The sequence below is a fragment of the Alligator sinensis genome, unplaced genomic scaffold (assembly GCF_000455745.1).
Source record: "Alligator sinensis unplaced genomic scaffold, ASM45574v1 scaffold941_1, whole genome shotgun sequence".
NCBI classification, from domain to species: Eukaryota; Metazoa; Chordata; order Crocodylia; family Alligatoridae; genus Alligator; species Alligator sinensis.
The window spans coordinates 311,105-322,629 of record NW_005842163.1 but is presented as its reverse complement, the minus strand read 5'-3'; positions in this window follow the sequence as shown (position 1 = coordinate 322,629).

Sequence of the window (11,525 nt, the reverse complement as noted above, 5' to 3'; positions counted from 1 at the left end):
TTTGTTTTTGCACTCCTGGACTGCCTGCTTCAGGCTGGGAGCAGCAGGCAAGGGGATTGGCTGTTGGCGGTCACGTGCTCCCCGCACGGGCTTCAGCATCCAGAGAGAGTGAGAGAGCAGGAGAGCATGGGTGCACAGGTAATGCGGGATCTGCTTGGGCAGCAGGGCTGGAGGGGACAGGGGTCCACGGGAGTGAGGGCCACTGGCAGGGCTGGCAGGGGGGGCAGGGGCTGCAGGCCAGGAGTGAGGGGCACCGGGAGGGCTGGGAGGGATGCAGGGGGCTGCAGATCAGGAGTGAAGGGCATGGGGAATGGGACGTGTGACTGTGGGCTGGGTGTGCAGGGCACTGGCAGTGCCAGGGGGCTGTGGGTCAGGAGTGAGGGGTACCAGAAAGGGGTGGGGGGCAGCGTACTGCTTTTTGGGAGTAAGGGGCAGTGGCAAGGCTGGGGTCAGTGGGTCTAGAGTGAAGGGCAGCAGCAGGGCGGCGGGGGGGGGCTGTGGCTTGTCAGTGAGGGGCAACAGAATGGGCAAGGGCAGGGCACCAGCATGTCACTGCCCCCACCCCCTCCCCCCCGGACAGGTGTCTTCTATTTTGGACCAGGAAATACGGTAACCCTACTGACTTGATTCCAGAGCTATGTTCTTCAGGGCAATGCAGTGAGGTTATCAGTAATCAAGAGTTACAAGAGATTTGACACTTCTGGCTTTCTACAGACCTGATTTCTAAGGGAAGTTTTTTTGTTTGTTTTTCAAGGAAAAGAATTTTTCAGCAAATTAGTCACTGGAAGTAACGCCAGGATTTCAACCTGATAGAAAGCACCAAATGAGCTAACCTGTTTGTCACATACTTATCGACCCAGCCCAAAATGGTAGGAGCATAATTCTACTCTCCTGAGGTGCACTCCTGTCTATGCCCTCTGAGGCCTTCATTAGGACCTATGTAGCCAATGCCATCTCCCTAGGGGTCAGAGATGTACAAACCTGACTCAGTGACAAAAAACAGTCAGGTGAAGATCCTGTGGGATTTCAATTTGCGACCTCTGAAGGCCTCAGGATCATACCCTCTAAAAATCACATTGCTTTTCCATGGGATACATTTCCAATAGAGAAAAAGGAGAAATCATCTCCATGTATCAAGCTTTAAGACTGGGTTAGAAAGGACATGGGGAAGAAAGAGTAAACATAAAGGAAAGATTATTCAGGATTTAAGTCCTCTGCATGAATAATTTGTGGGGGCAATCATGGATATGTCCTCCCATGACCCCCGCTGGGTCGTTGCGGCAGGGGAGGGAGGCCAGCACGGGGACCTCATCCTGACCTCGTGCGGGAGCCCTACGGACCAGACGAACACAGGAGAAAGATTTAACAACCCGAGGGAGGGCCGTGGCCGCAAAGGCAAGCCCTCCACTGCGGGGTCGGTTGCCCTTGCCCAGGCCTGGGAAGTTTTCCATATGTTTTCCACACTGCATCCCTGTTTAGACCTACACATATTGCCAGGTCTGAGCTGAGTTTTGCCATTGGCTTTAGTGGAAGGACTCGGACTGGAATGCTACAGAGTGGTACCGAGGAGAGAGAGAAATAAATTAAAATCTTCGATCTGACCCACCTTAGATTCCAAACCCTACCACATGCATTTTCTTTTGAGAGGGGGCTTTGAGGTAGAGGATCCAGAAACAGTGTTTTGCAGTTCTTCAAAGTGCTTTTCAAGGTCTGAATTCTCCAGAGTTCAGTTTTCTGAGCTCCAATGAGAACCCTGCAGCAAAGTCAGGATGAAAATACATAAATGTAATGGTATGGAGAGGATGATATTGCCACCCACTAGTCCATGCTGTCCCGGCCCATTCTCTCCCTCTTTCTTAATAAGAATTCAGTGGTCTTCAGTGAAATCTACTCTGCTGGGCAGGCATCTTTCAGCTACAGACATTTGAGAGAGCCAGGGTAGTATCCATGAGCAAATCTTGTTTTGTGCGATAGTCCTAGCTATTATCTCCCAAGAATGATAAGCTTGCCCATTTTAAACACCATGGTGCCACCATGGTGACTCCAAGTCTAAGGTACATTTCATTCTTGCACTTGCAGAAACAAATAGCAGTGTGTTCTTCATCATCCTCATCTTCATCGCCACCATTGTAACAACACCCTGCCAAAACAAAATGGGTGCTCCATACACAATCCCCGACTACAGAGAGAACAAGAGACAATCAACTATCCAAATAACAGATATAAATGTATCATTTGAAGGCTCCCTGATTCTAGCAGGGGGGATGAAGCAGCTGCCCCTGGCACCTTTCTAACGCAAAGTTAAATGTCTGTGTTTAGAGAGTTCCCCCCTGGTTCCTTTTTACAAGTAGCACTCTCTTTTGAGAGAAGAATATAAGTTCTACCGTGAACCAGTTATTAGTCAAATGTTGCAAACTGGATACTATATGTCATAAAATACCTATACGAGTACATTGGAGTCCCGCGTCCAAATAAATCACTCTGGTGAAATAGGTACCCGTTTTACACCATTTAATAAATGTTTGAGGCAGCGTGCCAAATTGTAAATGGCCATGATTGCACTCTGTGATAACACTACATGGAGCATTTTTGTTGAGAGTCCCTGCAGCTGAGTCAAAAAAAAAAAAAGAGAGAGATTTTCTTTTTTGCCTCTTTCCAGCCAGTGCCTAAATTAGAATCATTGCAGAAGGCCGAGTCTTTTAGCACTCTGTCAGTGCACATCTCAGATTTCATTTGAAGGTTCAGCCATAATCCTAGATTATTAAAGCGATGTACCATGTTGATGGAAACTCCTTTCAAAGTATTTAATACTAGCTGCTGGCTGACCTGTTCCTTGGGACTCTGCTCGCTTGAAAAAAAAAAGAGTCATAGATTTCATTTTGGCCTTGCTTAATAGTATCCAGTTATACATTATGTTCAAATGGGCTCATTCTGAAGAGATGTATCCACATGAAAAAAAATGGAAATGTCAGTGCTATCAGTGGGCACCTTGATCTTAAAGCTGAATGCAACATTTATCAGGTAACTGAACATAATACAAAGCATAAAGTCAGCAATCATAGCACAAAAGGGTGACCTCTTCTCATTTCATTGTGGTCTGCAGGTTTCCAGGGAGTCCTCAACCTCAGGTCAGCATTTGCACAAGCCCTCTTGATTTAAGTCAGCTACTCTGGCCCCATCTACATGTTATATTTAAGGAGTGATTAACCAGTTAATCATGCCTTAAATGGTCACCCGGGCACACATTCCATCAATTAATGGCATGATAAAAAGAGGAATAAGATATTCCACAAAATATGCATAATAACTTTGCAGCTGCTTCCTATCATGCCATTAACTGAACCATGTCGCCAGGAGCCCCTGTGGCTGGGTCAGTTGATGGAAGCTCCCAAATAGGGGGCCCATGTGCACTCCTGAGCCTTGGAGCTCCCAGCTGTAGGGTGGGACCCCAGGCTCCCCCAGGCCAGGAGACCACAGCTGCTGGAGTCTCCCAGCGGTGGGGGTGTGTAGGGTACCCCCACAGCTGGAAGCCCAGCCAGCTGAGGGGGCTCCCACCCATGAGAACTTGCTTCTTGCCAGTGCAGGTGGAGCCTGCCTGAGATCAGGCTCCCCCTGTACTGGCAATAAGGCATCATGGGATTTAATCTGCAATCCCACAATCATGCCTCCTGTCATGCACTTGTGCCATGGCAGGATGTGCAATTGTTTGGATCACACATTAGATCCCATCACGCCTTGACCTGCATGTGTAGAGGTGCCCTCTGCTAAATAAATGACTTGCAATAAATCATACTCCAAACATTTCCAAAGAGCATGAAGAATTGGAAACCTGTCGGCAGGGGATCTATTGGTGACTCGCACTTCCAGTGGCTTTAGATCTTAGCAGAGAGGATTCAGGGCACCATTACAGCAGTGGTTTGGAAATGCTGTAAACTACTTTATTTATACATTCCCACTGAAACACTTGCAGGACCTGCTGTCACGCTAGGCATTTTACAAACCATTCATCACAAATGCAACATCAATAAATGCCGTATACAGGCTCTCTCACCTGAAAGCACTTGGAAATTAAAAAAAAATTCTCTAACAGAGATCCAGACCACTACCTGCTTAATAGTACACACCAATGCTTGGTGACATTCAAGAAGAGCCAAGAGCAGAAAGCAAAGAAAGATGTTGCCGGTGGGATTAAAGTAAGCAGAGCAAGTAAACTACATAGCTTAGAAACTGGCCAGGGTAAACTCAACTCTCACTTTTATGAAAAGCCTCACGGGATATTTGAGGATGTCCATAAGTAGTTAGGTCCTGGAGTCCAAATTTCATCTGAGAAATACACCCCCACACCCAATTGGGCATGACTTACTGACTAGACCAGGAGCTGGCAACATACAGCCTATGGGCCAGATCCAGCCTGCAGAGCCACTGGACCCAGCCCATGGAACAGGAGGACTTTGGCTGTGCCCATGTCCGTGCCTACACCAGGGCCAGGCAGCGAGGAGCTGTGTCAGGGCTGGGCAGTTTCCAGCTGTGCCACTGCCACTTTCCTGAGCTCCCCCATTTCCTGGCTTCAGCATGGGTGCAGCTTTTAGCCCAGGACTAGATATCTGCAAACTAGTGTGTCCATGCCATTACCACTTCTCCCACACCCTCACCAAGCTGCAGCATGGGTGCAGCTTCCAGCTGGTGAGGAGACAGCTTCCAGCTGTGCCCGTACCACAGCCAGCGTGAAGGGAGAGGGAGAGCACAAACACCATTTGCAGGCACCTGGTCCCAAAGCAGCTCCCCCCGCACCACTGTAGGAGAGCAGGGGGCTGGGAGAAGTGGCAGCAGCATTGGTGCCGTTCCCAGTTGCCAGGCTCTGACACAGGCAAACCCTTTTGCTGCTGATCTGCTGGCAAAGCCACCCAGCCCACACTTGACTGGAGCTGGGTTGTCCTGCCTTATACAAGGTTGCCAGCCCCTGGATTAGACAATAGCATCCAGTATGTCCTCCATAGAGCTTCCTATCTAGATAATGAATTTCAGACTTTACCCTAAAGTCAACAGCTAAACTCTTATCGAATTCAGTGAGGCCCACTGAGGTCCTTGGGTGAAAGGAGGAATGGATACTTTAATTCGATTTCAACTAGTCCAGTCATCCATGTTGACTAAAGGTACTTTCCAACTGGGACAGGTGCAGAGAGGGGCTATGAAAATAGCCAGGGGAGCAGAGTGCCCGGCTGGTTTAGCACAGCACAATGAAGGCTGAGGGGATACAAGTACCCTCTCGAAACACATCAGGGGAGAAATCGCCAACAAGGGTAAAGAATTACTTCAATTAAAGGACAATGCTGGCACAGGAACAAGCACATGTAAAAACTGGCAATGAAGAAATTGGACTGGCATTTGGAAGAACGGTCCTAAGCATCAGAGATGTGAGATTCTGGAACAGATTTCCATTATGGCATATTGAGAGTAAAAAAATCTAACTAATTTTAGGATGGACCCTGATTGGTTTCTTGAAAGAGATAATGTGATGTGATTGGCTGTGATAAGGGACTGGATTTAGTGACCCAGGAGATTTATTCCATGTCCTATTGTAGGCAAATTAACTTTATTCACAGCAAAACATTTGGGGGTTAGAGTTTGGCTGGACCAGGTCCATCCTGTTGTCCTAAACAATTTCTTTGATTTCCACAATAACACATAACTCCTTTTTAGTATGTCCATATTTTCCATCTCTGGGTGTGCCTCACAATCATGAAATCTAACTCTGCCACTTAATTAATACCATAACATCATGCTGTAATTATTTGTGCAGTTCAGAGCATTATCCATGCACTCTTAGGTATTTGTTTCTGCAACAAGGGAATACAAAGCTGTACACGGAGAAAATGGAAAAGGTTAAAGTCAATATTTTGGCTGATGGAAGCACTTGTGGAAAGAACGCTGAGTTACTGAGGTATTTCTTGCATTCGTTCCATTGACATTTCCTGGTGGCATTAACCTTTTACATTTCTTTGTGGTTAGCTCCTGTTTAATTACATTAGAACCAGGAAGCAAACGAGTGACTGAAATCAAAGTTAAACAACAGCCACAAATCCTTCAAGCTGTGTCTCCAGTGATGTAAAGCAGCATAGAAATCAATGGCTGCCTATACACGTGCTCAGAGGTGGGGGGGAGCGTTTTAATTAGAGTGGTTTCTGGGCAGCTACTCTAATTAAAACACCACAGCGTCATGTGTGTTAAGCCCCTGCGCATTTAAAAACCTCATTCAAAGAGGTTTAGTTAAAGTGCCCCGCAGCCATTTGGAAATGGGCAGGGGCTTAAAACACATGATATTTGTCCGGTGCCTTAATCGACGCCGCTGAAGGATCGGCACGCATCAGAGCACGTGTATTGGCAGCCAAAGGACGTAAACACCTTTAGGCCAACTGAGTGCCTCGTTCCCCAAAGTCAGGGCACAAGATGACACCAGAAGCATGTGTCACACTTTTATCGCTCTTTGCCCATGCACTCATCTGTCTGCAGAATTGACACGAAGCAAGAAGATACTTCATTATCTGTGTAATGAAGTGCATCAGTTCATTCAAAGAGGACTTACAAAAGCTAACACATAAAATCATCATTTCCTCCCATCTTCATACCATGAGAGAGGCAGCAGGGGAAGAAAGGATTCAAAGAGTTCAGTTAATGATGGCCAGATGTTCCCCAATATCTTGAACTAACATTACAGAATGGTCAGGTACCATTACATAGACTGGAGGCAGTAATACGAATTCCAGCTAACATCTTAGTACGCCGTCATCCAGCAGTGATTTAATAGCACTGTGATATTTGTTACAAAACACACATGAAAATGAAATACACCCCTCAGCACTATTTTCCAATAACTAAGCACAAAACTTCCTTGCAAGGAAATTCAGACAGTTGCAAGATCCTGATAAGCAAAGGAAAGATATTTCAGTCTGCCCTGATATGATACAGTGCATGGAAATACCAGATGGCTAAGCTGCAATCCACGGCCTTCAAACTGGAGTGAAAGACTTCAAGGACAAGAGAGATGCATGAAGCATAGTTTGCCCGTCTAGCAAAATATATTCTAAATTGGTGACTATGAAGGGCCCTTGGAGTTGGCAACCTGAACGCAACCCTGGTCTGCACTGGGCTTAGGCTGGCCTCAAACCCCTGCTGCCATGTCACACATGCTATCTAGATTAAGTCTCATGCAGATACACCTATCCATACTGCAGTCATATCGCTGACAGCAACGCACACAAATCCCTGGAGTGTGGGAGCGGAAACCCTGTGACTTCCTTTCCCTCTGCTAAGTAGCTAATAATGAAGAACTGCTCTAGTAGTAACAACAGCAACAACGTGCTTGCATGGTGTTTGCAGTCTAAGAGCCAGATTATGCAGCTCTTATCTGTGCCTACATGCCCAATCCATTCACTACAATGAGATTGTACACCATGAAACTATAAGCTGCAGAAACAGGCCTAGGTGAGATTATAAATGAAGTCTTTGAATCAGGAACTCTGTCCATCTCGATGCCTATTTCCATGTGCACCGATCAGGAATAGCTTTATGGGACATCAAAGCTGTCTGTACATGGTTGAAATGAGGCACGTTGCTGACTCTGGACCTCAACTACTTGGTAATCTTTTCTGAGGGAAGGGCCTTCTTTCTTCTATGTGTGTACCGTATACCTCATTCAATGGGGCCGTATCCTGGCTGGAAATTTGAGGTCCGACTGTGTTAAAAATAATGAATTAACACAATACTTAATACTTTTTTTGGGAAAGTGCAACATTACCTTTGCATTCAAAGAGTTTTATGAAAAACCCAAGCAGAGATTTCATGGCATGCTACAGTCAGCACTGCCAAAAATAAAAAGAAAGTAACCAAAATAGTCAAATTTGGGGGGAGCATAAATTTAGCTAAAGATTTGTAAGGGCACTGTACAATTTAGACTCCACAATGTTGGGGGTTTTTGGTATATTCACTTCCACAAAAAATATTGAATACAATCACTCAACAACAGCCAAAGCTAATGTAATATATCAGTTTAATAAATTTACCTGGCTGTCACTTAGGTGATAAAAATAACATGAATATGCCTAACAGTAATTTTTGATAGCACACCTCACTGGTAGCTAATTTAACCATTGAAATCTTTGGGTTTGGTTTTTTTTATGTGCTCACTTTATCTGCAAAAAGTTATCATAAGTCTATAATTATCACACTTTTTGGTTCTTACTAAAACCCTTTGGTAAACGAAGTTCCCTTTTTATAGTAGAGTGACACAACAGCCTCTGCTATGCATATTTTAGCCTGTGATCATTAAGAGGCGAACACAGTAGATAAGGAGACTCAGGGGTCCATTCATTCTTCTTCCTAATTCAGATACAATGAGTTCCCCCCTTTAAGGGAGGAATAAGAGTGTAAGTGCTTCCATCTGCACAGGGATTCATTTCATCCTCAACTCTGTAACTTCAGGCAAGTCACTTAACCCTTCTTATCAGTTTACCCATTTGTAAAATGGGTGTAATTGTAGAACTGGTGCACTATGGCACTGAACAAATTAATGTCTCTTGGCATCCTGGGATTGTGTTGCATAGTACAGGTGCAGATAAACCATTACAATTATTATTAATTCAATAAGACCATGCTGTTTATGCATGCTAATTAGATTTCACTTGGGGTTTTTTTTTAATTATTTATTTTTACAGGCATTAGAAATGTGCACAGCTGTCAGCTGCTGTCTTCCGGTGATTGCTATGGAAAACAAACAACCCATAAAGAAAATTCAGAATCATTATAAACATACCCTAAGCAAAACCACGTTGACATTTCTAAACCAAAGTTGCATGAGTGCTCTTGTCGGAGGAGTCACAAAGGAAACTGGAGCCAGCAGAAGAAAGGACAAGATAATTAACTATTAGCTAACTTAAGGGGTGCCCAATTACTTTGGTTCTAAAGAGGCATTTAAGACAAAGAAAGCACCTCTCCTGGTTCTCTTTGCCTTGTACCCCCAACTTTCATTATTATGATCTGAGCCTGAGACAATATTTGGTTTTCTAATATCAGTTTGGCTCTGAAGTAAAAGGCATTCTGTCTGGAAAAGGCTTTTCAGTTATTATCAGTAGGGATTAATTCCCCCCAGCTAGAATAAGAGAAGAAGAGATCCAGTTGCCAGTACCTACTGCTGAGTCCCTCTGGGTTTTTCTCATAAACTCATTCCAAAAATGTCGTTTAAGCTCTCAAGTGATATTCAAAGTCCTCAGCATGAGGCTTAGGGCTTCCAAAGTCGGCTGAGAATATAGTTATAACTGACTAATCCTGAGGCAGGTATTCTGCTGCTTTTCCATAAACGGGCCCCTATAAAAAAGGTCTCACTGGCCTAGACTTTAAACTGGTTTAGCAGAAGTGGCTGAGTGAAAAAGAACGATATCAGCCAAGAAAAAGGCAAATGTGTAAAGTGCTGTATTCGCATTCACACAGCATAACAATAGAAGCACTCCACCAGGCACTCGGTTGCATTTTAAATCACTGCTAAAAACGTGGAATTTTTCATTTCAAGCCCCCCATTGAACCCCAAAGTTGGGGATGGTTTGTGTGGGATGTGGTTTGGTGTTTTCTGGCTTTGGTTTTGCTTTATTGAACTACCCACATGATTATTACATCTTCCTTTATAAGACTCTCCTATTCAAAGATCTGAACATGGTTGGCCCCTTCATGGATGAGGACCAGGGAAGGGCAGGAAATATATAATGAAATGATCTCTTTTCTGGATTGCTCGCAGCACTGCCCTCTCTTCTCCACTGTGCTTGTCTGGGATGCCCACTTGTGTCCTTGAAAGGGGCAGGGAGGAATGTGACATGGGACAGGACATGGGACATTGGTGACTCCTGAGTCAGGGGGACACTTGCCCCCCCCCTCCCCCCCCAGAAGATAGTCAGTGACTGATCCTGCCAGCCAGAGGGGGGTCCCCTGCAGCAGATCCTGCTGACCCGCAACTGGCAGCGGCACGTCGCTGGCACTTCCAAGTCAGCAGGCTCGGCCATGGCGGGACCGCTTCTCCTGGCACACTCCCCAACTGGTGCTCTCGGGGTGGGCACCAGTGCTCTTGTCTCCCCCCCCCCCGTCTGGGAACGCTGCTGTCAGGGGGTGCACCAGCACTCTCAGGGGGTGCACATACACCCTCATGCATCCCTAACCCATCAATACTGGGGCAGAACCAGGCTAGCCACAATGCAGGTGTAGCATTTTTTACTCTCTGTTTTGTGGGCAAAATCAAAACATTTCTGGCCCGTACCTAGTTTGGACAAATGCTCTGAACAGACGAGACAACTAAATAATAACAGGCTTTCCCATTGCTGCTTAAGGCTATTAAAAATGCATTGCTTTAGAGGCATGGAAGGTGGGGGCTGACTAATGGCAAGTTTTCCATGACACTTGTACCTCAGGTATACATTGCCACAGGCAGACATGAAATTTGTACCTCCCTCAGGTACCTTCTAACCTCCATCACTTCACTTGTCCTCAGCTCCTGATTCAGCATTAAAAATTTGTCCAGAAGCTGGTTTCACTGAGGACAACATAAATCATAGCTTCGGAGTCCCATGCTCCATATTGATTATACAACCTAACCTGCTATAACCTTACTACCCCTACCGGATCTACAATTTGATAGGATGACACTGGTAATGTTCAGACTGGAGTCTGGACTGGTAATGTCCAGACTCCATCTACCAAATTGGCCTTAGGAATGAGATGTTGAACAGAGGTGAACGGACCTCAGTCTATTTCTAACGTTGCCACTGATCTTGGGCGAATCCCTCTCCAGCGCTCTGTTTTTTCCTCCCACTGTTCGCCTACTTAAATTATAAGGTATTTGTCACCGTAGGCAGCTACAGTGCTCAACCAACACTAAGGCTGTGGTATGAGTTGCTGAACAGATACAGAAGTGTCAGAGCTGACAATAGAGCTTAAGTGTCCTGAATCCTGGCTTAGTGCTCTAACCACATCATTACACTGACTATGGGCCTGATTCTTCCCTATAAAGTGAGTTTAGTTCTTGTGATGCTAATGGCATGAACTGGGTCTCTGGGCTGGTATTGCTCTCCTCTCTTTCAAAGCAGATGCAGGTGAATATTGTCCAAAGTTTTTCAATAAGCTGGGTGCATGCCATTGCAAACACACGAAACTAAATTCTGCACAGTTCACAGTGCATTTTCCATAGCTACACTTGAAAACCAGTAGCATTTAATTCAATCTTATTTGATACAAGGCAAGCAAGTAAATACAGACATGTTTATAGGGAGAAGCACAAATATGCCTAGGCATCCCTGCAGTGCATTGGAGATATATCCCTAAAGAGTCAGCACACGAGGGGGAAAAAAAGGCACCATGGAAAAAAATAAAATAAAATAAGCCATAGAGCTGGTATAAGAATGCAATAGCTAAAAAAAAGGAAAACTATGAAAAAGGCTAATACAATGTGAAAATTGTCAAGGGAAAGCGATTTTACTACTTTATTCAGA